The 27,620-nt window shown below is 42.5% G+C and overlaps 1 protein-coding gene across 1 annotated transcript in view; it reads right to left on the bottom strand.

Annotated features, from left to right (window-relative positions):
- Positions 1 to 27,620, bottom strand: part of LOC144682050 (uncharacterized) — a 620,845-nt gene that overhangs the window by 103,989 nt on the left and 489,236 nt on the right. The window lies entirely within an intron of this gene.

The following is a 27,620-nucleotide window of genomic DNA, read 5'->3' as shown; positions in this document are numbered from 1 at the left end:
AAAAACATTGAAGTAAAGCTATGATGAATCTTTGGTTGAGACTAAAAGTAAGGAGAAATAATATTTAACAGCAATTACCACAAGATGGATACAGGTAAAGGGAGAGCTGGAAAAATGATGGGTTTATTATTGGATGGATATATTACTGACCGTATAAACATGCCTGCGAGCTACAACAAGTAGGACCATGGGATTAACACCCTGATGACAGGCAGAGTTATCCGGCTCCCAGAGAGAACCCGCCACTGGAAGTGAAGATTCTTTCAAGTTATCAACAGTCACAGATTGCAACTCTATCGAGTACAATCACAGTTCTTGGTTTCCGGGAGTGGGACACGAACCCACAACCCTCTGATTCAAAGGCGAGGGTGCTATGAACTGAGCCACAGCTGTTTCGGGCTATTGAAAGATAGGATAAGAAGGCACATTGTAGAGTTGTGTGGACGATTTAAGGATTTGAGATCTGAGGTGAGACAGCAGCAGGAATTAGCGGACTGGGAAAAGAAGTGAGGGAGAGCAGGCCCCCAGAACATGCCTGAAGTGAGGGATAAGATGATGGTTAAAAGGGCAATGGAACAACTGGGATCTACCCTGCGGTGGCAAGGACCTTACTGGATAATGATGACAAGTGACACGTGTATGTTTGGAAGCATTGGTCACAGGTGAAACCTTGTATCTCGCAGTCTATTTCTGTCAGCAGGGAAGCAACCAACAGCTCATTTAACTATTTTGTTTCAGACAAATCCTCAGAGCAGTGGCAATCTGGAGGTCAACAGCAGCAGTAACAATAACAGCAGCATGGGAGGCGCCCACCGTGAACATCAGTAAAACCATTTGTCTGCATCCAGGACAGGTGCAGCAACCTAAAGGAGGGAGCGGAGAGTGGATAAGGAAACCGAGCATTTGGATTTCTGATAGAGTCACTACCAGTAGTCATTGCGTTATCCAGGTTATTTAATCAAATCTTCCAGCACAAAGAGTTGTCCCTGACTGAGTGTTACAGACTGGCACATTCCAAAGTCCATGACTATGTGCTGAGGGACGCACTAAAGCTTGGGGCAGCTGCCGCAAAGGCGCAATGGGGAAGGGTCGCTGTCTAAGACCTTTCTGCCACAGTGCACTGAGGGGCTGGGAACTGTTTAAATCCCCTCGGGCTGTACAGCTCAAAATGAATGTCTGCAAATGATTGTAATATGGTTTGTACTGATGCACCTGGTGATACATGTTGTAAAAGTTGAACCTGATTGTACCTTTGTAATGGTTTTTGAAATGGTTTGGAATGTGGTTGAAGATATTTTATGAATAAAGTATATTTTTTCAAAAAAAAAATTTAATCAAATAGGGGACAGTCTGACTCAGGTGACATTGCACCGACTTTTACACTAATGACACGGCTGGAAATGTGGACATAAAGGGAGTGTACAACACCAGCTCGGGCATGGCATCTGTGTCACAGGGACTGAACATTACGGTGGGATGGACTAATCTGCCCCAATTGTTTGGGAGTCCGAATTAGAGGGACAATATTGTCAAGAGAAATGTATAAATGTTGTTGATCGGTTTGGTTGTAGTGATACGAGATGCTTTGATTTGTCAACCAGCAGGTATCAGACACCCACTAAGTGCCCAGCCACCTGTCACCGCCCCGGATGGGATAATTAGAAGTGGGAAACCCAAAGTGATACTACACGGTGTTACAATGGGTACGCTGGAGGTGACCTACAATTTGACCAATCTCATCCTGGTCTTATTGGCTGATTGGGCAAAACAAAAGTTACAGCACTTATGCCTCCTAGGTAGCAAAAGAGATCACAGGAGGTAAAGGCAAAATACTGCAGATGCTGGAAATCTGAAACAAAAACAAAAATTGCTGGATAAACTCAGAAGGTCTGACAGCATCTGTGGAGAGAAGGACAGAGTTAATGTTTCGAGTCCATATGGCTCTTCTTCAGAACTAAAGAGAAGTAGAAATGTGGTGAAATATTTACTGTTTAAGGGGGATGGGACAGATGAAGCTGGATAGAAGGCCAGTGATAGGTGGAGGCAAAGGAGAGATTGCGAAAGATGTCATAAACAAAAGGTCGCAGGGGTGTTGATGGTGGTGATACTGGCTAAAGGAGGTGCTAATAGTGACATTAAGAGTAGAAAACGGGATGAGCAAGTGACAGATGGCCCTAGTGGGGGTGGAGTGGGGGGAGTGGATGGTGTGGGAGAAAATATCAAAGTAGGCTAAAAGGTGGGGATAAAACAATGAATGGAAATAAATGTTAAAAAATAATAGAAATAGGTGGGGAAAAAATGCAGATATAAAAATTAAAAAATAAATGGGGATCAAAAAGGGGTGAGGATGGAGGAGAGAGTTCATGGTCTGAAGTTGTTGAACTCAATGTTACGCCCGGAAGGCTTTAAAGTGCCTAATTGGAAGATGAGGTACTGTTCCTCCAGTTTGCGTTGAGCTTCACTGGAACATTCAGCAGGCCAACGATGGACATGTGGGCATGAGAGCACAGGAGGACTGTGATTCGCAGCGCAGGGAACTGAATAAAACTGCAGGTATTCAAGTTCAGGGGGAAGGTAAACTAAAGAGGTTAGAAACCATTAATACGGCTGACTTACAGTCTAAGGGGAGGGCGTGTGACATGTTAGCTCGGGACTTGATAGATCTATTAGATCAGATATTGAAGATATAAGGTTAAAGGATATAAGACGCGTTTGCGTCTCGACATGTATATCAGACTGTGGAGAAATTAGACCTTATCAATGTACAGGAAGAACGGCAGGAATTAATAGTTACACAGCCTGTGACAGGAGGCAAGAGGGACACAATAAAATTTCTGACACGTATACCACAGGAACACCCTAACGGAATATATCAGGGGGGTATAAATGCAAATCTCTGGGAGTGGTAAAGGATGGGTAGGTTTACCAGGTAGGATCCCGTGGGTATACAGTCCCAGAGTGGAATAGCATCCTTCCAATGACAACACGAGAATGTTGTACTGAATTGCAGCATTACATTATCTGCTCCTGCAATACCCTAAAACCCACCAGTAGCGATTCTGCCATCGTGGTGTCAGTTAACCCTCTTAAAAGGGCCTTCAGGCAGTCCAAACCTTCCCTACTCAGTGGTGCTTTCTGATGGACATGATGAGATTCTTATACAGAGGATTAGCGTGTGACAATAACCACACTTTCTGCTTACAGATCACTGACTCCTTTACTGTGGGGGGCTTTCACCTTGCGCATGAGGCCCTTACTGGTAATGTATTCAGTCCATGGTGGGATGGTACGTTTAACGTCGACGACACCCAGGTCGAATGCCTCAGGTAGCAATGGAAAGGGTCCTGACCACTACCAGGAAGTTTATGGAACAAAGCAGTCAAGCAATCACGAGAGGAAGGGTGCAGGTGAATCTAGCCACAGGAGAGGCTAGGAATTTGGAGGACTCAGTTAGTAACTGGGCCAAGATGGAAAGAACGTTGCATAACTGGTGGGAAGTAGGGAGACTGAGAGTGGCCGTTGCATCTGTTGCGGTCTTAATAATTATTCTCTGTATTTATTGTTATCAGAGATTGATGGTATCCCAAGCAGTATGGATGGTAATGCTGGCCAATAATGGGAATACCTCCGTATCCACTGTGACTGAAACTCTCCTCCCAGGGAATACAAAAATCGGGAACGTTCATGAAGATTTTGCAATTTAATGAAACAATGGTTCCAGGCCTAGCTTAGGTCATTAGGGCTTAGGCAAAGCTATAAGAGAACAGTATGGTAGCAGAGCTGAAGCCCACTAGGCTCTAGTAGGATCCTTAAAGCTACTGGTGGTGGGCAGAGGGTCTTGGGAATGTCCCGCCTGGGCCAGGCAGTGTCTGACCAGAGATCCAAAAGGAGGGATTGAAGTAGGGTAACTGATTAGGATGGACATGCATTAATAGCTTTAGAATAGGCAAATGTAGCTATGACAGTTCTTTCTAAGCATGATGGAAATATAGTCAACACATAGGAATGATGGGTATGGCACTGTGGGAACCCAACTAACAATCACACGTCATAAAACTTAATGACCTTCATAGAGAGGGTACACAAATGTTAGGCTGAAAAGAGCACAGACTAGGAGGCTTTAGAACCGAGGCATTTCCCAGCCTCTCAGGGAGATAACAGAGACATCTACAGCCTGAATAATTCTGCTCATTAGGTATGTAACTGGAGGTTGTACTAGGCAGTATAGTGAAATGTGATAACTAAAAGGTGTAAATATGTTATGCAGCCTTTGTATCAGGGAGACACCCTGTAGAACCAGGTTGTGTCCTCCCAGCATATGCTTGGAAATAAAAGTCCTAGATTACTCACAGTTTACAGACTCGAAGGGTTTCTTTTTCTACAACAATAGCACCTACCTCAATAGAAGCATTCCAAAAAGACCTCTTGGGCCAACCCAAAGGTTAGGCCATGGAAGCACTATTAAAAAGCAGATGCAAGTACAAAGCCATACTACTAGGTAGTCAGAGTCTATAAGCTATGCATATTTTGTCCACCAGCAGCACGATAGCCAATACAGGCAAGCCTAGTAAACAATGCAAGCGGTGTGGTCTCATACAGCATTCAAAAAATGGCCACTTTTAATGCTGTGTGCAAGCCATGTAGCAGTAGAAGACACTGGAAATGCCAATGCAGAAAGCAAAGGTCTAAACAAGTGGTTTGATGCCATGGGAAGGCACAACCAGAGGCCAAAGAGGTACATCATTCCAAACCAACAAGAGCTCATACCAAGTACTGTTAAGACAAGATCCACGGAAATGTCTCCCAAGTTATATGGTCAAATGTGAGAATGATCAGACTATCAGCACACATGGTGAGCCAACATTCAGTATGGTGGACATCAAAAAATGTATTGGCACAGTGGTGCCAACAGAAGCCTTTACCGCCATCCAGATTATATGCCCACAGATGAAGGGACAACATAACCTATATGCAAAACTGGATACTGGTGCAGGTGCAAACATCCTTCCACTTCACACATTGAAATGTATGTACCCACAGAAGTGACAAGCGATGATTCAACCAACCAACGCCAAACTCACCACGTACAATAGCTTGGAGATTCCATCCCTGGAATTGCTGTATTGCTACAAAAATTCACCCTGGTCACCCCAGAAAATTTTATGTTGTGGACAACATGGATCCAGTAATCTCAGGCCTACCGGCGTGCAAGCACCTGTCCTTGGTCACCATCCATGGTATCAAGACAATGGCGAAGGCCACAGACTACAAGAAGCGCCATTGGAAACCCGGTGCTTAAACTGGGAGAAGACCACCTAGAAGACCACCTATATCTGAAAGGCAGATCATCAGACAACAGGCTGTGTGGCACAATTTGAACCAACATGTATACCCATTGCAAATGTGGACACTTCATCATACTGTGGAACCAACACTGAACAAGTATGTGGCAGACAAGTGAAAACAACCCTCCCCAATCATTACTCATCAATGCTGCCAGGTGTACGAGATGAACTAATCGAAAAGCAGGGGAAGATGAAAGTTGTCCATGACCCACATGTGGGTAATGAATTACCCAACCCAAACATTGGACAGAAAGTTTGAATACAGCACCAAACTGGTACAATCCAACAGAAATCATCAGCATGTACCCAGAACCAAGGTCGTACCAAGTATAAACATCAGATGATATGATAGTGGATAAAACAGGTGCTAAATAAAAACAATATTACAACCAGAAACGCTGAGCAGTCGTATTGCAAACAGAACACAATCTAAGTCAAGCCGTTGATTGGGGCTGGCGAGCCATTGAAATCTCCGTTCACATCAGAGTGACCTGAAGATCCCGCCTGCATGAAGGGCTGGAAAATTCCGGCTAAAGGCTGAACACAAACAAGACATAGCTAACTAATATTCTGAAAATGTACAGCTGCCTCCAGCAAAGATCACCACAACCTAGTCTGGATGGATAAGCAAACCGCCAATACATTTCAGAGACTGCAAATTTATTACTTTGTGTAATGGTATCTTCTGGCACAATGTTATTTTCTTTTGCTTTCGTGTAAATAGTTTGATTCTTTAAGGGTAAATCTTCAGTTTAGGAAAAAGGGGGATGTTTTATATGAGGTGTATGTACCCTTAAAGTGGCATATCATAAACTACTGTCACTCACTGCCAATTCGACAGGCTATGATGTATCAGTCCCATGATGATACGGTGTGAAAAGCCCCCATTGCAACTGGTGGGTAAAACGTCATTTTACTCACCTGCTGCCGCACTTAGTGTAAATCTAGGATGATTCTGCCCTCTATCTGTATATAGTCTTATCTTCAAATAAAGAACCCACATTATTGTTTCACCAATACCTGTGTTTGATTGGTATGGTTACGTCAAAGAGAACGTGACATCTGCAATGGCACTTGAGAAGATGGTGGTGAGCCGTCTTCTGAACCACTGCAGTCCATTTGGTGTAGATACACCCAGGGTGCTGTTAGGGAGGGAGTTACAGGATTTTGACTCAGGGACAATGAAGAAAGGGTGATACATGTCGAGGTCGAGAGGGTGTATGACTTGGAAAGCAAAATGCAGGTGGGATGTTCCATGGTGCCTTTGTTCTGCATGTGAGTTTGGAAGGCGCTGTTGAAGAAGCCTCGGTGTGTTGCTGCAGTGCATCTCGTAGATAGTACACAATGCAGCCATAGTGTGTTGGTGGAGGGAGTAAATGTTTCACCTGTGGATGGGGTTCCAATCAAGCAGAGTGGAAATTGTGCAGCAAAGTTTATGCAACAAGTCAATGCAACATAGATGTAAAAAAAGCTTTGCCAGAATAATATCGCCAGCCTTTGTTCCTTTTCTGATCCCCAACACAACATAAATAAATGATCCAAAAGTTAAAGAAAGGAAACTGTGAATGCTTTTGCATATGTTTACCACTATGAATGAGCAAACCAGCTGGTGGCATTTCAAGGGCTCTATGACTTTAATTTTCCTAATATGCATTATATCACATATATCAAAATATCAAACAGCTTTTAGCCTATATAAAAGCAAAATGTTTATCTGTTTGTCGGCAAACTCCTCCGAGATCCCTGGCTAATCTCAACCAAACTTGGTGGCATGAAACCTTGGATCAAGGGGTATGTTGTAGGGAATGTGACATCTAAGTACCCCGTCGGGGTGGTGGGAGGGGCTGCTTTGGCCTTTAGCAGAGGATCCCGTGGCCCCACCTACAATGTGTCCCCACTGACAGCATAACTCAGACATGCTTTAACCAATCCTAATCATATATTCCAAGAAAGAATGCAATGAATTTATGTCATAAATCCCAGACTTTCTTTCATATTTCATTTGTTTTTCTCCTCATGTTTTGTTTCACAAAAGTTATGTTCTGAGACGCGATATGTTATTACTTGATAAGGAAAGTGACAGGCAGCACGCGGAACTGAGGAAGATGAAGAGGCTAGAGCAAAACAGCAAGAAGTTGACAGAAAGTAAACAAGGAGCAAATAGAGAAAGGAAAGATGAAGAGATTAATGCAGGAAGTTGACAGAGATCACAGAATGCAAGAAGAACCAGTGCTACAAGAGACCAAATCTCTTTAAGGAAACATTCATCCATGATTCTTATCATAATTATGGGTCCAACCCAGAATATGATTTTGGCAGTGGATCAGAGGTATGTGAATATTAAATAAGTGGCTGAAGAGACAGTGGGTGCATTAGTTATAATCTTCCAAAATTCCCTAGATTCTGGAAAGTTCCCAGCAGATTGGAAAACCGCAAAGGTAACACCATTGTTCAAGAAAGGAGGGAGACAGAAAGCAGGAAACTATGGGCCGATTAGCCTAATGTCTGTCATTAGGAAAATGCAAGAATCCATTATTAAAGAGGTAGTTGCTGGACATTTAGAAAATCATCATACAATCAAACAGAGTCAACATGGTTTAGTGAAAGGGAACTTATGTTTGACGAATTTATTAGAGTTCTTTGAGGACGTGACAAGCAGTAAAGGGTAACCAGTAGGTGTAGAGTATTTGGATTTTCAAAAGGCATTTGCTAAGGTGCCACATGAAAGATTACTATACAAAATAACACTTCTGGTTTTGGTGGTGATACTTTCGCATGGACTGAGAGCTGGCTAACTAACAGGAAACAAAGAGTTGGGATAAATGTGTCAATTTCAGGATGGGAAACTGTAACCAATGGAATGCCGCAGGGATCAGTGCTGCGGCCTCAATGATTTACAATCTATATTAATGACTTGGATGAAGAGACCAACTGTATTGTGGCCAAATTTGCTGACAATGCAAAGATATGTAGGAAAGCATCTTGCGAGGAGGACACAAAGAATCTGTGAAGAGATATAGATAGATTAGTTGAACGTGTGAAAAATTTGGCAGATGGAGTATAATGTGGGAAAATGTGCAGTTGCCCACTTTGGCAGGAAAAATAGAAAAGAAGAATATTTTTACACATAGGGAGACTGTAGAATGTTGTGGTACATAGGGACCTGCGTTTTCTTGTACATGAATCACAAAACGTTAGTATGCAGATAAAGCAAGTAGTTAGGACAGCAAACAGAATGGTGTCCTTTATTGCAGGGGAGATGGAGTATAAAAGTAGGGGAATTTTGGTACAACTGTACAGGGCCTTGGTGAGACCATGCCTAGAGCAGTGTGTACAGTTTTGGTCACTTTACTTAGGGAAGGGCATGCATGGGAAATAGTTCAGAGATGGTTCATTAGGCTGATTCCTGGGATGAGGGCTTTGTCTAATGAGGAAAGTTTGAGTAGATTGGGCCTACACTCATTGAAGTTTAGAAGAATGAGAGGTGATCTTATTGACACTGTCACTATAATGTGACATGTGCACTGGTGATACTAATCTGTAATTTCATGAGCTGATCAACTGTATATTGAACTGCTTTAAAATGACTTTTTAAAAAAGTAAGCAAAGGCACTGACTTAAGATGAATGGCACAGGTCACCTGATGGCTGGCTTGCAAGTTGGCCAGTTTCTGGAAGGTTCCAATGTGGATTACAATTAAGACATGTCCCCAGATATCCTCCTATGGAATTTCACACCTGCTGAGGCCAAGAATTATTTCAAAGATTTACTAAAACTATTATTTGCATTTATTATTTGCATTTCTATAAAGCTAGCTTTCAAGCAGAGACAGAAAATCTACTGGGACAATGGCTATATAGGTGTTCTTCCCATCTCATCAAGATGGAGGAGTTAATGGCTGGGACATTAAAGAAACTAACCACCTAGGCCATAAATATAACCAAGATCTATCCAGACATGAGCTAATCAATTACCTTTGAAATCACCATGTGGAGAGAGGTCATGTGACCAGAATAACTATTTTGAAATGTAAAACAAAAACAGAATTACCTGGAAAAACTCAGCAGGTCTGGCAGCATCGGCGGAGAAGAAATCAGTTAACGTTTCGAGCCTTCATGGCCCTTCGGCAGAACAATTCTGTTCTGCCGAAGGGCCATGAAGGCTCGAAACGTTAACTGATTTCTTCTCCGCCGATGCTGCCAGACCTGCTGAGTTTTTCCAGGTAATTCTGTTTTTGTTTTGGATTTCCAGCATCCGCAGTAGCTTTTAGCTTTTTGTTTTTATTTTGAAATGTATCTTGGCATAACACCCAAGCTGCTAAAAGGAGTCTAGAAGAAACCTGCCTATGGAGCTATAACACCATCGTTCTCCCCTCTCTCTCAAGTTCAAGATGCTTTCTCTGATAAATGTTTGGAAGCCACCACAGAGATAAAGATATTCTATCAACAAGAACCTCAGGTACAATTGCATTGACTTTTGGAAAGGATGGATTATGGTTTAAAAGAGACTGTCTCCAGAAATTGCAGTCTACATCATCCTCAACTCTATTTCAAAACTACTGTTGAAAAACTCTGCATCGGCCATGGATATCAGCAATGGACTCATAAACAGTGAACTCTCTATTTTTTGCCTTTTATCAGTGAATTTTAATTTGGCAAAACAGTAACCTGCTACTGTAGAGCTTGTAATTTTACATGCATGTGCATGTGAGTGCGTGTGCAAGTGCGTGTTGCAAAGGTCAGGACGTGGGTTTACCTTTTTATATATCTTTATATCTTTACATGGATGGGTTTTTAGCCCAATAAAAACTAACCTCTTTTGTTTAATCTCAAGAAAGCCTGTCAGACTGTTCTTTTATTTTGCAATCAGCACATAAATGTTTAAGTATGGACATTGGATTAATACCTTCATCCTTATAAATTACAAAAAAGCCTGTTACAATTAATTGAGGAGTGGGAAAGAAAGGGCAAGTCCTGACATGTGTCCTCACTGGTCGTAACAAAACCTATAAGGATATGAAGGAGCTTAACAGGATGCTGAGAGGATGTTTCCGCTTGTGGGGGAATCTAGAACTAGGGGGCACAGTTTGAAAATAAGGGATATCCCATTTAAGACGGAGTTGAGGATGAATATCGACTTTCAGAGTGTCATTTGTCTTTGGAAATTTCTTCCCCAGTGAACAGTGCAGGCTGTGTTATTGAATATATTCAAAGCTGAGTTAGGCAGATTTTTAATCTGCATGGGTGTCAAGGGTTATGGAGAAAGCACAGGCAGGAAAGTAGAGTAAAGGCAGCAATCGGATCAGATATGATCTTACTGAATGGTGGAGAAGGCTCATGGGTCCGTATGGCCTAAGTTCTTATTGTGGGGCAACAAAGCAGAAAAAAGAGCCACCTTCAATGTGTTGTCCAAATAGCAAAGTATGATTGCCACTCTTAAGTGAGCCACCTGACCCACTGAATATTCTTATGAGAGCAACAACAAAATTAAAATACTTTGTGAAAAACATCAGAAAATATAAACAGCTGAGTAGAATCACCAAGGAATCTCTTTATTTTGGATCAAGAAGGAAGAACTTACAATTTGGTCTATCATGAAATATTGAATCAACAAACCATGAAAGTGTGGACGGCGACACTGAAAATGTAGAGAGTGATTCTACAGATGTGGCCTTTAACACTGATGATGAAATATTCAGAGTATTAACAAACATGGAGAAAACAGGTGTCGATGTAGATTTTGATCCTGAGGATTTTGAGAGTGACACTGGGGACATAGAATGATTAGTAGAAATTGTAAATCTAATTAAACTACAGCCAAGCCAAGTAAAGTAAAGTAAAGCAAATGAAAGTAAATTTGTGAAAAGGAATATTTTTGTCAAATAATGTTTTGAATATAATAATTTTGTGTGAATTCAGGTATTTGTGTTTCAGATTTGTGGGATTAAAATTGTTAATTAAAATAATTGTGTGAAAAATGCTAATTAAGTGAATTATTGAATGAATTCTGTTGGATATAAGAAATGCTTCAAATAAATTACTTCATAAAAACATTTTCTGCTCTGATTTTCAGCTTTAACTCCTATCTCATTCAGCCCATATGCCTGTAGGGTAAATACCTTAGCTTATTACTTCATTAAACTATTTTTTTAATCTTTTTTTAAACTTTTACTTTTAACTTCCATGCCTTTATTTCCCAATGTAGGATGCTACGATAAGAAAGACTTGCATTTGTACAAGGCCTTTCAAGACCGCAGGTCACCCCAAAGTACTTTATGTTGTAATATGCCTATAAGGGGAATTAGCAAAAGATCACTGGAAGGGAAATGTGTCATGTGACACAATCTTAGTTTCACTTTTGCTTTGAGCAGAGCACGCACACACAACTCTGATGCCTTCAAGCTTTATACCTATGTATAACTGTTCTTGTGTGCCTTGTCTTAAAAAATGAACCCACAATACCTTATGAGTGATTGGTGCCTTGTGTCTTGTACAGTAAATAAGCCCAAGGTATTAAATCATTATAATAACACGAAACTTTACGACTGAAGTAGTACTTTTGAAGTGTCATCACTGTTGGAATGTAAGAAAGGCAATGCCCAAAGTTCATGCAACAGGCTCCCACAAACATCAATATGATAATGAGCAGATTATCTGTTTTATTGATGTTGATTGAAGGATAAATATTGTCCAAGAATCATACTGTGAAGTGAATAACCATCCTCCTGCAAAAAAAATCTAAATAGTAAACTTCAACTTCATCCACACACAGAATAATGTATGCTGCATTCTGTAAAGTCCAATGTATGAAGTTGTGTCTTCACCGTCAATTTGCAAATGACATTGTATATTATACAACTTGGTTATTGGGTAATAGTAGTGTTCCAACATAAATATATTGGGTCATATCTTCTGGTCTCCGAATCTGGAGTCTGGACTCAGAGTCTGGACGTTCAACCCAAGATGTGGGTCGGGACCCAGCAGGAGTCCTGACACTCAGACCTCCGTGTGAATTACCAGGAAAGTTTGAACTTCTGATTGGAAATTCCCCTGCTCTCCAGGACCTGAGTTAGATTCGGAGACTTCAGACAGTTCTGTCATATTTACCTGGATAGTTACCCAGGAAATGTTAGACAGAAAAATCCTAGTCTAACTCCTGGGTAGCTACAGAACTGCCCTCCCAATCATTCTCACTGATCCCCTGATTGCCCCCCTTAGTCCTCTGACTTCCCCCTGACAACCCCAACTACCCCATGACTACTGCCCTGACCCCTCAACCAACCCCCGACCCAACCTGCCTACCCTTCCCGAACACACTTAAGCCCCATCCACCCAACTACTGCTCCCGACCCAGCTACCCACTGACCAGACCCAACTATCCTCCACGACCCAACTAACCCCTGACCAGACCTGACTGCACTCCCATCCTGACCTGACTAACCCCTGCCCCACCTAACCTACCCACCCACCTCACCCATCTGACACCCTAACCACCTACGACACTAACCACCTGCCTCCTCACCCATCTACCACCTCATTCACCTGCCACCCTACCCATTTACCTCATCCACCCTATGCACTTACCTCACCTGCCTACCCGCCTACCACTCTGCCCATTCATTCATTCATCCATTCGCTAACATTCACACTGGACGTTTAAACTTACCTTACGGAAGCTTGTGTGGTAAAAAGTGATGTTCCCAGTCTTCCCCCCAATGCTAAAGCACCATGATGAAGTTCTCCAATGGACTGTACGTTCTGCATTTCTGGAGTAGCTGGACTCGGAAGTCCTAGCCAGAAATGCGGAGCTGCATCGAGGCACAGAAAATACGGTTGGAGCTGCAATCCGATGTTGGTTGCCGCTTCGTGGACGATCTGGACCATTATTTCCCACAATGTGCTTCAGAAATACTTCTGATAATTTAAGATTAGTTGCTTAATTCAAATGATTAAGTGCAATATAGAAATGTGAATAACAGCAAAGTGCAAATACTAAATGTGAAGTATATCTATGGGGAGGCAGTGACTAGCAATCCAGAGACCCAAGGTAATGCTCTGGGGACCCAAGTTCAAATCCTACCTTGGCAGATGGTGGAATTTGAATCCAATAAAAATATGGAATTAAAAGTCTAATGATGACCTTGAAACCATTGGCGATTGTCGCAAAAACCCATCTGGTTCATGAATGTCCTTTAGAGAAAGAAATCTGCTGTCCTTACGTGGTCTGGCCGATATGTGACTCCAGACCCACAGAAGGTCTTAACTGCCCTCTGAGATGGCCCAGCAAGCAATTAAACCAGATGGATCATTCAGCATTGACTTAGGCACCAGAAACGACAACAGCAAATTCAGCCCTGTCAACCCTGCAACGTCTTCCTTACTAACAGCTGGGGGGCTTGTGCGAAATTGGGGGAGCTGTCCCACAGACTAGTCAAGCAACAGCCTGACATAGTCATACTCACGGAATCATATCTTACAGATAATGTCCCAGATACCACCATCACTGTCCCAGGGTATGCCCTGTCCCATAAGCAGGACAGACCCAGCAGAGGTGGCAGCATAGTGGTATATAGTCAGGGGGGAGTTGCCCTGTGAGACCTGAACAGAAACTCTGGACCCCATGAAGTCTCATAGCATCAGGTCAAACATGGGCAAAGAAACCTCCTGCTGATTACCACGTACCGCACTCCCCACCCATCTCTCCCCCCCCCACCGCCCCCCCCCCACCCACTGCTGATGAATCCGTACTCCTCCATGTCGAACACCAATTGGAGGAAGCACAAGCACTGAGGGTGGCAAGGGCACAGAATGTACTCTGGGTGAGGGACTTCAATGTCCATCACCAAGAGTGACTCTGTAGCACCACTACAGACTGAGCTGGCCGAGTCTTAAAGGACATAGCTGTTAGACTGGGTCTGTGGCAGGTGGTGAGGGACCAACAAGAAGGAAAAATATGCTTGACCTCATCCTCTCCAATCTGCCTTCCACAGATGCATTTGTTTATGACAGCATCGGTAGCAGTGACCACTGCACAGTCCTTGAAGTCCCGTCTTCACATTGAGGATCCTTGGTTCAAACATGGACAAAAGTGCTGAACTCCCAAGGTGAGGTGAGAGTGACTGCCCTTGACAGTAAGGCAGCATTTGAACGACTGTGGCATCAAGGAGCCCTAACAAAACTGGAGTCGATGAGAATCAGAGGGAAATCTCTCCGTTGGTTGGAGCCATACCTAGCACAAAGGAATGAAAACAGAAAATGCTGGAAAAACTCAGCAGGTCTGGCAGCATTTGTGAAGAGAGAAACGGAGTTGATTTTTCGAGTCCATATGACACTTCTTCAGAGCTTGCAACTCAAGACTGGGCATCCATGATGTGCTGTGGACCATCATGAAGGAAGACGGTTGTGGCTGTTGGAGGTCAATGATCTCATTTCCAGGACATCACTGCAGGAGTTCCTCAGGGTTGTGTCCTAGGCCCAAATATCGTCAGCTGCTTCTTCAATGACTTTCCTTCCATCACAAGGTCAGAAGTGGGGATGTTCGCTGATGATTGCACAATGCTGAACACCATTCGCAACTCCTCAGATACTGAAGCAGTCTATGTCCAAATGCAGCAGGACCTGGACAATATGAAGGCTTGGGCTGACAAGTGGCAAGTGACATTCACACCACACAAGTGTCAGGCAATGAGCATCTCCAACAAGAGAGAGGATCTAACCATCGCCCCTTGACATTCAATGGCATTACCATCACTGAATCCCCCACTATCAATATCCTGGGGGTCACCATTGACCAGGAAGTGAACTGGACTAGCCATATAAATACTGTGGCTACAAGAGCAGGCTAGAGGCTAGGAACCCTGTGGCGAGTAACTCACCTCCTGACTTCCCAAAGCCTGCCCACCGTCTACAAGGCACAAGTCAGGAGTGTGATGTAATACTCCCTACTTGCCTGGATGAGTGCAGCTCCAACAACACTCAAGAAGCTTGGCACCATCCAGCACAAAGCAGCCCACTTGATTGGCACCCATCCACAAACATTCACTCCTCCACCACCAACACATGGTGGCAGGAGTGTGTGCCATCTACAAGATGCACTGCAGGAACTCACCAAGGCTCCTTAGACAGCACCTTCCAAATCCACAACCACTACCATCTAGAAGGACAAGCGCAGCAGACACATGGGAACACCACCACCTGGAAGTTCCCCTCCAAGCCTCTCACCATCCTGACTTGGAAATATTTTGCCGTTCCTTCACTGTTGCTGGGTCAAAATCCTTGAACTCCCTCCCGAGCAGCACTGTGTCACCTACACCACATGGACTGCAGCGGTTCAAGAAGGCAGCTCACCACCTTCTCAAGGGCAGTTAGGGATGGGTAATAAATGTTGGCCTCACCAGTGACGCCCACATCTCATGAATAAATTTTAAAAATCATTCAAGTTAGCAGATAGTTTGAATTAAGACTATTAACAATGCAATTTAGCATTAGATTTTAATTTTTTGGTAATCAATTATCCCTAGTTAACACTGTAAATAATTACAATATGATTCAAGTTTGTAATATAACAAATTTGCAGCTGTCATCTAAGATGATTGCATTCAGACCTTCTTGATTTTGTTTTGTTGTAGGTGTTTTGTTTAATTTGCAAGAACAAAGGAGGGTATTTGTTAAGGCATAGTGAGCATTGCACTATGTATAGTGTCATCTGAATCCTATTAACTATGACATTTAAATTCTATGTCTCAATGTGTGTACTTTGCTGCTTTATTGGAATTAATTTTGCCATTGAATGGAGAAACTTCACAAAATCACAGAATGGCTGCAGCACAGAAGGAGCACATTCAGCCCATCGTGTCTGCACTCGCGATTTTCCTAGCATCACTTCCCAATCTTCTCCCCGTAGCGCTGCACATTCTTCGTTTTCAGATAACAATCGTATTCTCTCTTGAATGCCTCGAGTGAACCTGCCTCCACACAGTCTCAGGCAGTGCATTCTAGATCCTAACCAATTGCTCTGTGAAAAAGTTTTTCCTCATGTCTCCATTGCTCTTTTATTAAATTATTTTATTTAATTACCTTAAATCTGTGCTCTCTTGTTCTTAATCTTTCCATCAATGGGAACAGCTTTTCCCTGCGTACTCAGTCCAGACCCCTCATGATTTTAAACTTCAACATTTCATAATGGGATAATTGAAGCAATTCATGATAGAAAGAAAAACTTGCATTTATATAGCACATTGCATGACTTCAGGACATCCCGAAGTGTTTCACATCTAATTAAGTACTTTTGAAGTGTGGTCACTTGTAGTCACTCTAGATTTGACAATTTTAACACACGTGGTCAGATTCCCATGTTCTACTCTCCATACACTGCTGCCTGTGTACTAAATCACACCAAGCCCTATTTACCCATCACCCCTGTGCTCACTGACCTACACTGGCTCCCAGTTACAAGTAATGCCTCAATTTTAAAATTCTCATCCTCGTTTTCATATCATTCCAGTGCCTTCCCCCTCCTTATCTCTGTAATTTCCTCCAGCCCCAAAACTTTCCAAGATATCTATTCCCTTCTAATTCTGGCCTTTTCAGCATCCCTGATTTAAATTGCGCCACTGTGAGTGGTCATGCTTGAGCTGCGTGAGCCTGAAACCATGGAATTCCCTCCCTCAGCCTCTTTGCCTCGCTTTCCACCTTAAAACACTGCTTAAAACCAAGCCTTTGGTCATCTGCCCTAATATTTCCTTATGTGGCTTAGTGGTTCATTTTGTTTTATTAAATCCATGTGGAGTGCCTCGGGATCTTTTATTACCTTTAAGGCATTATATAAATAGAAGATGTTGTTGTAATGTAGGAAGCATAACCGCCAATTTAGGCACAGTAAGGCCCTACAAACAGCAATTAGAAAATTACCAGGTAATCCATTTGTTAATGACACTAGCTCAGTGATAAACATTAGCCAGGAGAACAGGGAAAACTCCCCTGCTCTTGTTTGAAATAGTGCCGTGGGATCATTTATGTCCACCTGAGAAAGCAAGTGGGGCCTGGACTTAACGCCTCATCCAAAAGATGGCACCTCCCACAATACAGCACTCCCACAGCTCTGCACCCAAAACTTTGTGCTCAAGTAGTGAGTGGGACCTGAACACACAGCGTTCTGAATCAGAGGCATGTGGATAACAGCTAATTGTGGATAACAACTTTGCTAAAGGACAGGCCTGCTTTTCTTGTTGCTGTACAAAACACTGTATTTTTTATTGAATAGCACAACTGGAGCAATGTCATACTATGGAATGAATGGAATGAGTGTGGTACCCATGGGATAGGCAAATGGTCTTAATGGAAAAATGGCTCTTAGGAAATGAGACATTTGTAGTTTATTCAAACAAATCAAGGGAACTGCAACACATTGATGAACAAAGTTTGGAAGGGGGAACCAATGCAATAATTTTTTCATTTCAGGAAAATTAGTTTGCCATAATGCAAATACAGCTTTTGATATATGTACTCAATAAGCAGCATAATATACTATTGGATCTCCTGGCCTCTGGCTCCAGCAGCACATTCAGCTTTTTAACAAATTTACATCAAAAATTAATGGCAAATCTACATTCTTTCCCAAAATGATTGAGAATATTTGAACTGCCATGGAATATAAAAGATGATGAAATGCCATAAATTGGTCAGAGTTTCCATCCACATATCCACATTAATTGTATATCAGTTAGGTGTTACTAGTATTCAGCTGTTAGGTATTAAGTGGGGATTCACCTATGCTCATATTTATAAGAGCATACTGAAACAAGGGTAGTTGGCTGGAGGTACAGACTATGCAATGTGTATCTTTGTAATTAAAAGTTTGTAAATATATAACGACTAGGCTCCAGTGTTCTATCCTTCCCCACCTGGCTATCCAGGTTCTAGCACCACAATCCTTTCTGAATTCAATTCATTGATTCTCTGCCATCATACGTTGCCAGAAATGATCTCTTGAATTTATACATCTGGTAGTACTGTCAAGGTGAATGGGCTGAAGTAATGTGATTAATTGTGTTTATGTCATTATTGTAGGACCCATGGAATGAAAGGGACTGTGGTAGCATGGATATGAAGTTGGCTGAGTGATAGGAAACAGAGAGAAGTGGTGAATGGTTGTTTTTCAGACTGGAAGCATGTATACAGTGGACTTGGCACTAGGATCACTACTTTTTTTGATGTATGTTAATAACTTTGACTTGGGTATACAGGGCACAATTTCAAAATTTGCAGATGAGACAAAACTTGGCAATAGGGTGAGCTGCGAGGAAGATAGCGATAAACTTCAAGAGAGTGTAGACAGGTTGGTGGAGTGGGTGGACACAAGAAAAATGAAATTTAGTGCAGCAAAATGTGAAGTGATACATTTTGCTAGGAAGAATGAGAGGCAATATAAACTAAAGCATACAATTCTAAAGGTGGCAAAGGAAGAGAAACTCGGGTGTATATGTGCACAAATCATTGTGAAGGTGGCAGACAAGTTGAGAAAGTGGTTAAAAAGGCATACGGGATCATGGGTTTTATAAATCGAGGCATAGAGTACTGTAGCAAAACAAGAAGGTTATGATGAACCTTTATAAAATGCTGGTTAGGACTCAACTGGAGTATCGTATCCAATTCTGGGCACCGCACATTAGAAAGGATGTGAAAACTTTAGAGAGGGTGCAGAAAAGATTTACGAGACTGGTCCAAGGATAAAGGACTTCAGTTACATGGATGAATTGGGGCTGTTCTCCTTAAGGAGAAGGTTGAGTGAAGATTTGATTGAGGTGTATAAAATCACGAGTGATCTGGACAGAGCAGATAGGGAGAAATTGTTCCCATTGTTGCAAGGGTCACAAACCAGAGGACACTAATTTAAGGTGATTGGCAAAGGAAACAAGGTGACATGAAGAAAAACTTTTATACGCAGTGTGTGGTTAGCTTCTGGCATCCACTACCCGAAACTGTGGTGGGGGCAGATTCAATCATGTCTTTCAAAAGGGAATTGGATCATTATCTGAAGAGAAAAAAAATGCAGAGCTAAGAGGAAAGGGCGGGGGAGTGGGATTAGCTAAATTGTTTATGTGGATTTGACAGGCAGAATGGTCTTCTTCTGTGCTGCAATCAGTCTGCAAGATTCTACGATTGCAAGTCATTTGAAAAGTTGGTAGATTTGCCCAATTAAAAAAGTATGTGGCCAAAAGCCAGTGCACTAGTGAATTACTTAAAAACCCTATCAATCCAAGATGCACTGTAGAGGAACACGAGTGCATTGATGTGATTCCCCACACAGTTGATTCCTAATCTCGGCTGTGCCATTGAGGAAATAGGCAAGCAAAGTTCACGCTCTTCTTTAAAGAGAGGGTGAAAAATTGGAGAAAGTGTTACGCTGGCTGTCTTGTGGGTTACACAGCTGCATTAATAGGTGCACAAGGACACACTGCTTCATCACCCCAGCAGTTGAGGCATAGTGCTTAGTGTGGAATACGCAGAGGAAAGAAACAATTTAATACATTTTAAAAACAATGATGCAAACATGCCTCATAAATTTTAAGTAAAAAACATAGAGCAGAAAATCTGGAAATTCTCATATGAAATTTGGATTGTAATATCAAATAAATTAATCCATTGATGATAATCATGTAGTATCAAGAGGTGAGGAGAGTTTATCTAAAAATGTCAGCCACATAGTTTATGTCTGGCAATTTGATTTAACTAAAAATTGATTTATCCATTTAAGAAAGGCTCTTACAAATTGACTCAACAAAATGATAAAACAGTTAAGGCTTCGGAATCAGTTTCTTTCCACTGACTTAACCCATCTCAACAAGATTATATAGGGGTAGGATTACTAGTCTGAATTCTTAAAAAGGGAATGTTACCTTCAATGAAATATAAATTAACAGAAATCCAAACCCTATGCATTCCTTCTCCAGTAATAAAACTCAGAGTGCAGGCACAGGCACATGTATTCCTATCCAATTACCATGTGCATGCTATGTACCTACTAGACACAGCAGTGAGGAAAACAATACAAGTGTGCAGAACCATAACAACAAGATTCTGCTCACTTCTAGAGGGGAAACGGGATTATCAGGAAATGGCCTCCCCAGAGAGTCAGTTAAAAATTGTAAAGGTCATGAGATTGGCAAACAAAATTAAGAATGGCTAGTTCAGTCATTTGTTCAAAACATGAAGACTTGGAATTTTCCTCTAAATTCTGCCTGTTTTTGGGGTGGGAGGTGCAGCCGCTTTGCTGAATTCCCACCCCATACAATCACTGCACAAATTTTGTTCTGTCCCTGCTTGCATTCCTGCCTTATGTAAGATGACAATGGAAGGTGGAGCTTTATACTGCAGCCTATTTTACGTAGTAACCGCCCACAAGGGTTCAAATTATTTTGGTAGTGGAAGCAGGTAACGAACATGATGAAAGAGCAGTGCTAGAGAAGAACAACTCTTGAACAAGTACAGAGCCAAGGAAAGGATTTGTTCATCTTGAATATCTCCCAGTTCTGATAGAAGGTTATCAACCTGAACCAACAACTCTTGTTTCTCTCTCCATAGATGCTGCTTGACTTGCTTAGTATTTTCCTGCGTTTTCTGGTTTTTATTTTAGATGTCCAACGTCTGCTGTATTTTGCTTCGGTTTCTGTGGTAGACCAAAAGGCTTTCACCATTCCTCCTGTAATTGTCCACTATCCTCTTCTCCACTCTAACATCAGTTTAGTTTCCTTTAATTGTGCATGTCACCTCTTTACCCTAAACACCATGGCCTCAGTTTAGATCGTTTCGAGTCTGCATGTAATGTTGGTGCCTGGGGTAAAGATCCCCATGGCTGAATCTGGATTACCTCAGTTTATATGAGTTCACAATCTGACTGCCTGTCACAACAAATAACAATGACTTATTCATGGAAAAACGTCAGCTTGTAATTATATAGCAAATAAAATCAAATCCACATTAAAAAAACACCTTAACTGACTTACCACCCAGTGAGTTATTTGTTATACTGTAATGAGTACGAACATGCCATTACATGCCCATACTTCATAACTGTGCATTGTTCTATATACTGAAAACTGCACATGAGAACTATGTTCCTCAGTTAATAAGTTGATCAATGGTCAAATTTGAAAGCAGACGTTTTCTTTGTGTTGTGCTATGAGTGATAATGACCATAAGATGCAGAGGCCCATGATACCCAAATAAATTATGGGCAGAATCTTCTGGTCGGCGTGCGGGGGCAGACCCCATACACCAACACGTAAAATGCTGTTCAGTGATGTCGGGTGTGTGTCCCGACGTCACACGCATCATTCCAATCTTCAGTTCGTCGAGCAAGCACCGGAGTCGGCTGCGTGCCCGCCAAACTGTCAAAGGCCTGTTAAGGCCATTAATCATCTCATTAAAGTCATTGTCAGGGCTGCCTGTCCAACCTTAAGGATGGCGGGCAGGTGAAGAGCCCAGGCGGCCTTCGCATTTTTCACTGAACCTCATCCACGGGCGGGATGAGGTTTCATGAAGGGTTTAAAAGTTTTAAAAAAATTTTATTAAAATTCATTGACATGTCCCAGCTCATGTGACACTGTCACATGAGGGGACATGTCTGAATAATTTTTTTTATTCTTCATTTCAAGTTTTCATAATCAAAGTAATCTCCCTGTGGCAGCTCCGTGCCTCAGGGAGATTTCTGCGCTGTTCTGCGCGCACGTGCGAAAGAGCGAAGGTCCCGACTCTCCCTCCTCCCCCCGCCCGCACAAGTAGTGCTGAGCGCTTCCAGGTGTGTGTCACTCTGGGTGGGCCTTAATTGGCCCGTCCGCATAAATTGGCGGCGTGCAGCCGATTGGGGCTGGCGATTGGCTGCACGCCCACCCGCGGCGGCTCCCGCCCAGCCTACCCGACGGTGAGAAAATTCTCCCTTATGTATAATACAGTTCCTTCATAGAAGCATGTATTAAGTTCTGTAAAGGCGATTAAATATTCACATTTCAAAAACAAAATGATAATATATTGCAAACTACATGTGCTGCCATTACATGTGTCTTTTGAGCATCAAATGATATTCACAGCGGATGATACTTGTACTGAAATATGCACTGGGAAGCAAAGGCTCAGCCTACTAAGCTCATAATAATTGTGTTTTAGCATATAATTAGATTAATCATTCTGTTTACTCCAGCAAATGTCTGACAAAGTTGTCCATCAAGCTGTATTTTTTTTAATCAGATGTAGTTGTCTATAAATAAAGTGCGCAAATCAATATAATTACATCGGAAGTTATCCAGTTATCAAGTTCCAAACAACAGACTACTCAACTTCACTTCACTTTCAACTCCCAGAAGTATAAACAAGTAAATGAGGGCTTGGCATCTCTAAGTGCAGGGTACAGTAACCCTGACAGGAAATTGTAATTGAAGAAAATTAAATAATGCAGTGTATTAATTAAGCAAGGTTAGGCCTGGTGTACGAATTCATTTAATAACACATACTGCATTTACTTTTGGACATATGAAACACTAAAGACCTTTGTCACACTGGGCTAAAGCGCTCGATATTTATTTTTTAATGAGGGAAACAAAATGTTTCCCTCTACCTCCTAAATTTGATTAATCTATTAGGTAGCATTTATCCACTGTAAATAGTGGGCACTATATTCTTCAATAATGTACAAATGTCAGCCATTTACCATTTAAAAAATAATTCTTGATGAAGTTAAAGGCTTTGTGTACTATAACAACAATCAATTTGAAATATATTTTTTCAATCATATCCCTTAATTTTATGGGCAGAATCTTCTGCCTGTTGGGCGGGCTGGTTGGGAGCAGGGGTGGGGGCGGAGCCGATCACCGCCATTTTACGTGGGTGGGCCAATTAAGGCCCGCCTAGCGTGATGCGTGCCCGGTAGCGCTGCGCTACCTGTGCAGGTGGGTGAAGGAGGGAGAGTCGGGGCTTGCGCTTTTTTGTGCATGCGTGTGAAAGAGCGCAGAAATCTCCCTGAGGCGCAGAACTGCCCCAGGGAGATTAAGTTCATATTGAGAATTTTTAATAAAGAAAGTAAAAAATCATTTACACATGTCCCCTCATGTGACAGTGTCACATGAGCTGGGACACATTTATGAAATGAGCAAAATTTATTTATTAATTTAATAAAACCTTCATGAAACCTCATCTCGCCTGTGGATAAGGTTACATGAAAAAGGTGAAAGCTGCTTGAGCCCTTTGCCTGCCCCCCGCCAACCTTAAGGTTGGACGGGCAGCGTTGAGAATTAGTTTAATTGGTTTACTGATGGTCTTAACAGGCCTTTGACAGTTCAGCGGGCGCACAGCCGCCTCCAGCACGCGCCAGGCGAACGGAAGATCTGAATGACACACGGTGACATCGGGATGCATGCCCGACGTCACCGCGCGTCATTTTACGGGTCGACATTCGGGACCCGCCCCCGCTCGCTGATGTGAAAATTCTCCCCTATGTCTTGGGTAAATGAGTTCATTGGCTAAATGAGCTCTAACTGCACGGCTTCCTATATTCTCTTCAGTCGCTGCTTGCCATCAATAACGGGGAGAGACTGACGTAGGAATAAACAGCGATGGTTTATTGAGACATGGGGCAGTGCACCAGATCATACTTGCTTACTCCAAAACCTCCAGACCTAGACTTACAGTCCCCAGTTGCCCGCACTGTGCAGTAATTCGTCAGTGCAGTCATACAATCAGTACACTCGCATTCTCTTAAAGGGACAGGGTACCTAACTTTACCACAAGCCTCCCCCTTTAATTAAAAGTACAGCTAAGATGCTTAAAACGCATTAACTATTTACAAAATAACTATTTCCAGGTCAAGTCTCTCAGGAGGCCCTTCTTTGATAGGTTGACCATCGTAGCCCAACAACCTCAGCTGGTGTTTCCAAGACCTCCTTTTCAGGGATTCCGCCAAATTCCGGGTGCAGTCACATTCACTCCTGCTGCCCCTCCCCTCCAAGCTGAAACAGATAAAGGGCAACAAGCACAAAGCAATACAGCGATGAGCTACATGATGTGTGAAGAGAGAGGAGAAAAGGGAAAAACAATTCTTTATGTTTTTCTTTCTGAGTGCTGTCAATTTTTTCTTCCTGCATGTCCTTTTCTTGGTAGCACTGATCCATATCTCTGTCTTCTCTTTAATTTCGCTGTTGGCTGGACTAGACTCAGGCGCAAGCTGAACATGAATGAGCTCAGTAGTTGGCTTTTTTGACAGCTCTTTTGAGAATTCAGGGCCTTCTAGCTTTAAAACTTCAAGGCTTTTATGCTGCTGCTGCTTCAACTCTTCCAATTCTTTCCTATTCTCATTAATTATTTCCTGGAGAATCGCATACCATTGCCCCATCACAGCTAATTCATTCCTTAACTCGGCTAGAGACAGACTTAACTCTTTCATTTCTTCTTTATATCTTTCTCGTGGCACAAATTGGGAGCTGATTGAATTTTGTGGTGCACAAAAGTCCTTTAATAGATTTTCCATTTCCTTTTGACGGATGCTGACTTCAGCTTGAACGATATCTCGGTGTAACACTTCTACGGGTGTCTCCCATTGGGTCTTTGTGTGCTCATTTTTCTTGCAGCAACATTTCTGGTTTCGAATTGGGAACTTAGCGGGCCCTCAAAATTTATCTCTCCCAGCCAGTTCCTTCCAAGGGGACTCGGTCCCCTGCCTGACATTACAAATAGGGGTAATTTTGCAGCCTGTTCCTCATAGTGCACCATGACTTAACATAGCCATTTCACATGTATTTCTTCACCCGTGTATGTCCTCAGCTTTGTATCCAGAACCTCTAACTTCAAAGGATGGGTTCCTTTACTCAGGTATCTAAATGTATGCTCTGTGATGATGGACATTGACGCTCCCGTATCAGCTTCCATCTTAATGGGTTGTCTGTTAACTGTAATGGCTGCTTGGATTGGCTCGGTTCTACCCACTTTGAGGTTATATAATGAATGGGTGACTGATTTTATTTCTTCTGGCTCTTCCATGAGGTATAGTTCACGATTTTTCCTTCTGCCTTTATAGTGTTGTTTTAGCCTTCCTCTGCGGTGCAGCCTTATGTGGTCATAGCAGTGACAGAAAAAGCACTCGACTTGTTTGAGTTGTCGTTCACTCACTGGAGGCCTGGATGTATTTCTCTCATTCGTTTTGTGGGTTTTCACTGCAGTACCGCGGTATTTCAATGGTCTGGAGCTAGAGAGTATTTCCTGTTTTTCCGTGGAGTCCATAGTTTTTGTGTCTTTTGGTGCCGGATTGTCCCGCTTGACCAGATGGATGGCGCTATTTTGTGTATCTTTTATAACTAAAAACTTCTAACAGCACTCTTCATTGTGGTAGCTAATTCTAATGCCTTATTGAGGCCTAGACTAAGTGTGGCAAGCAAATACCTTTGGATAATATCATCTCCAATCCTGTATATCAGTCAGCCTCTCAACATATCACTAATGGACGTTCCAAATTCGCAATACTCAGTTAATGTCTTTAAAACAGCCACATAGTCAGTTATTTTCTCCTCTGGAAGCCTGTTCCCTGAATTGAACTTGAAACGCTGCATCGTAACTGAGGGCTTTGGTCTCAGGTGGCTCTGTACAATTTTTATTAACTTGTTGAAAGTCTTCGAGTCTGGGGAGCTAGGTGACGTAAAGCTGCGGATCAGCCTGTAAGTTTTGCTCCCGCATGAGGACAAAAGAATCGCCTTGTTCTCCTCCCCCCGCTGTCATTAGTGGTAACAAAGAACACTCGACATTCGACATACTAAGACCAGCCATCTGAAATGGGGTTGAATGGATCGACATGCCCAAACTGCGGCATCGTGAACGATTGCAAGGGGACTGCACTTCCGATAGGCTTTTCAGGTAATGACGAATTTAGGTGTTTGGCTTATCGCAGAGTTGCGGTCTCTCTGGGGTCTCTTATAATTTTCTGCCCATAGCCATTTTTCACGTATTTACCAATTTAAATGTATTGCCGCTTTAAGAGCAGTCACCGTTTTTTAAACTCTGTCTCTGCAGCTGTCGGCTACTCTCTGCTGGGTTTCCCGCTCTTTTTGAGTTTTGGCAGGATCCCCACCATCATGATTCTGCAGAGTTCTTTTTTAATTTTAAACTGCAGCGCTGCTTTCTGCTCTGATTGCCGGCTGTCATCTATTTTACAAGTAAATTACAGATTCTCTTTCCAATGCTTTGCTCACCCATCTTGTGGACTCACACTCAGGGGCCTTGCAATGTTTTTTTTATCCTCGTCACCACTTTTATGTCTTGGGTATATGAACTCATTGGCCAACCAAACTCTAACTGCACACCTTCCTATATTCTCTTCAGTTGTTGCTTACAATCAATAACGGGGAGAGACTGATGTAAGAATAAACAGTGATAGTTTATTGAGACATAGGGCAGAGCACCAGATCATACGTGCTCACTCAGAAACCTGCAGAACTAGACTTACAGTTCCCAATTGCCATGCTGTGCAGAAATTTGTCAGTACTGTCACATGATCAGTACACTTGCATTGTCTTAAAGGGACAGGGTACCTCACTTTACCACACCTAACATGTCAGCAATTTTATCTAAAGAGTGGCTGAACCACATATATGAAGAAGGACCAAAGAGCAAATCACCTGGTTTCTTGCTACTATCTGTCTGTAACTCCTGCTGGAAATGTTTATGTCTGGAATGGATCATCCTTACATGTGATGACCCCACTGGTGGTGTTTATGCCTGGAATGGATCATTCTTACCTGTGATGACCCCGCTCACATTGAAGATTTCAACTCTTACTGTCTAGCAGAATCCAGGCCAGGGGCATGAGGTGCAGTTGAAATGAAATGGGGTCTCACCCATTCGTTTGCATCCTGCTTTGGCCAACTTACAAAAAAAATTTTAAGTTGTATGTGGCAAGGGCACCTGCCCCAAGCCAGCAGGATCTAGGTTAAATACACAAGTCAGGATCTGATGATTGGGGCCTTTAATTTTCACCTGAGGCCTGAGGAGGGTAGCGAGGCAAAATTACTGGGAATAGCAGCCAGGCCCAGGGAGGTGCGTTTATTTTTTTAAAGTTTCCTTATGCGCCAAGAGGAACAGGACTGTCCTCTGGGTTCTGTAAGGAAAGCTTGGGTCTCCATTGCCCTGGCCTCGCCCATCCTCTGGCAGCTACTGAAGTGAAATTGTGAGATGGTAATGACTGCTGCATTACCTATCATTAGTTTTCTTTTAAACAATCCATTTTGACAAAACTGTCTCT

This window comes from Cetorhinus maximus, chromosome 6 (genome assembly GCF_964194155.1).
Source record: "Cetorhinus maximus chromosome 6, sCetMax3.hap1.1, whole genome shotgun sequence".
In the NCBI taxonomy this organism is placed as follows: Eukaryota; Metazoa; Chordata; class Chondrichthyes; order Lamniformes; family Cetorhinidae; genus Cetorhinus; species Cetorhinus maximus.
Note: the sequence above shows the minus strand (reverse complement) of the source record. Positions and strands in the feature narration are given on the sequence as shown.